We start from the raw sequence: 2,711 nt of genomic DNA, 5'->3' as shown, positions 1-2,711 counted from the left end.
TCATCTCCAAAACATCATATAGACTTTTAGGTATTTCTGACATAATCTCAACAAGAGCCCTATTAAATTTGTTCAAATATTTGATAGTGCCTTCTTCCAAAATTCTCTGACCGACATCATCAAACTTATCATAGAATTCAGAGAGTGGTTTCAAGTTACCTTGCACAATAAGAGCTTTTTCCACATCTCTAACTAACATACTAGATTTATCAAAATCAGTCTTCATCTTCTTACTTTCTTTCTCTACATGGGAGGGCTTGTCCTTAGGAACTTTTGAGTCTTTAGTGCCCTTGGACTTCATATTCTTCACATCTTCATTAGACTCGGTCTCTTCTTTATCATCAACATCAACATATACCTTTGTGCTCTTATCTTTCTTCCTCTTCCCTTCTCCACCAGATGATTTGGCTTCAGATATTATAGAACTAACTGGATTTTGAGAACCAGAGGAGGGTTCATAGCTTCTAGATTGTCTTGATTTTATGGAGGAAGCTTCTGGATTAGCTTTCTTAACCTTTACTAGCTCCTTTGTAGCTGGCATATTCCTTTTCCTAGCTTCTTGGATTGCTTCAACAATAATGCCAATTCTCTTTGCATATCGCTCTGCCTCCTTTCTTACTTTCCTCACAATTTTTGAGTTCTTGAATTTCTTATGCAGCTGCAAGTCCTTCTCAGCAAATGTGCCAAACCTCTCCTCTGAAGCATAAATAGGATTACTCAACAAATGTTGAGCATACACCTCCAATATTTTCTCATCTACCTCATACCCCATCAGCATGATCCATACTGTCTGTGGCTCCACTACTTCCATTAGACATTGATCAATTAAAACCATGAAGAATATTGTATCCTTGTATTCTCCACAAGAGATTTAGGGATCCTTTCCCTAGCCTTCATCATGCTTTAGAAGTTCTTGAAGTATCCCCAAAGTACATTTCTTTAGGCCTTGCTATATCCAATAGTATATAAAAGATCTCTGACTTGGACTACTATGGGTTTGTCACTTGCCCATTTCACATTACCAATACTCAAAATCTCATTCATGAAATAGAAGAATAGACATAAAATCAAAGTATCATATTTGAATGTATTCTTCTTGTCTTTCTTCTCCTTTACCATCTAATATGCAACATAGATAGCAATACCAGATACCGAATTCTCCCTGCTGGAGTGATAAATCTTGTACCCAACAACCATAGAGGGAAACTTCACATTTGGCTTAATAATATCATTGATCGTCATAACACTTTTGTCAAATTTGGAATCGATTGCATCAATAACCAATTGATTTTTTATAGATCAGAGTGTGGACAAACCACTGCATGAGCTAAAATTCATTACAATTTTGATTACATCCTTAGTGATTTTGAATGGTTGATTCAACCACATAAATTCATCATGAATTCATCTTAGAACATATTGGACCCACTCATTCGCGTTGAACACTGGAAACCTAACTACCTGTGTAAAGTTCTTCTCTTTCAAATTATTGAGTTCGAATTTGATCTTGAAATTCTCTCCCAAAATTTGATTGGAGTATAAATTTAGCAACTGGGATCCTCCCAACTCCTCAAGATTCACATGAATGTATGACCTAATATCCTCAACATGAAGAACACCATATGTAACAGATGAAAATGCACCTAGTGGATCATCTTCTATGGATTTGAAAGGGTGCTTCTTGAACTTTAGGTGGGATCTATCAGTGATATCAACTACCAAAGGTGTATCCATTTCTAGAAATATCAAATTCGCAAACTTCACAGAAAATACCTTTCTTCGCCAGACTAGGGTTTCACGTGGAATCAACTTCACACTTCGACCACCGGGAAATCTGCTTGTAGATCATTCTAAAGCACTTTCTCTTTGCATGCAAAGTGAAAAATCAAAGGGTTAAGTTGCTTTTTATCATTCACATTTCTAACTTTTAGGTGTAATAAACGTGCTTGCCCTAAACCTTCCAGATACCTTGTTTTCATAGACTACTCCACAAAAATTCTCTTGTGGATCATCAATGACGCTCAATCTCTCTCGAAAATCCTTCCAAAACATCTACAATACTGAAATACAACTTCTGACAATCTTCCACATTTCGGCACCAACAACTGGCAGGGAAGAATAAGATTTTCTTGAAAACCCCCTCTAGGCTAGAGGTGTTAAACTAATTACTAGAGGAATTTCTAGCACTGGTTTCAATTGTGGATCCATTTCCTGTATTAGAATCACTCTTCTTTACCCATGTCTTCTTCATTTGATTTATGATCTCCTCCACTTTTTATTTTCCTTTATTGTCATGCCCAAAATTTAGGGCAAGAACGGGATAATTTTTTTATTTTTTTTTACAACATAACTTTTAAAACATTTAACTCGACAATACTAAATGCGACATCATGTTTTGTCTTAACTAAGTTTGAGTTAACTTAAAACCCTAACTCAAGTAAACAAGATTAATATAGAATTAAATGCAGAATACCATGAGAATATATTTATTAACTCATCAAGTTGGTTAATAGTTATTTAAAATCAAAACTCCCTAAAACAATTAGCGAGGATATTATTAATCTCCAAGAAGTCCATATTATCTAAAATTCATTTTAAATCAATAATTAAAATAGTCGATTAAAGTGTCAATTAATTTCTTAATAAATGTCTCCCATAAGTTTATTTTTATTAAAATCAAAAGAAAACAATCCTTTTTCTTTTATAGTTCC

The sequence above is a fragment of the Cryptomeria japonica genome, chromosome 4 (assembly GCF_030272615.1).
Source record: "Cryptomeria japonica chromosome 4, Sugi_1.0, whole genome shotgun sequence".
NCBI classification, from domain to species: domain Eukaryota; kingdom Viridiplantae; phylum Streptophyta; class Pinopsida; order Cupressales; family Cupressaceae; genus Cryptomeria; species Cryptomeria japonica.
Note: the sequence above shows the minus strand (reverse complement) of the source record.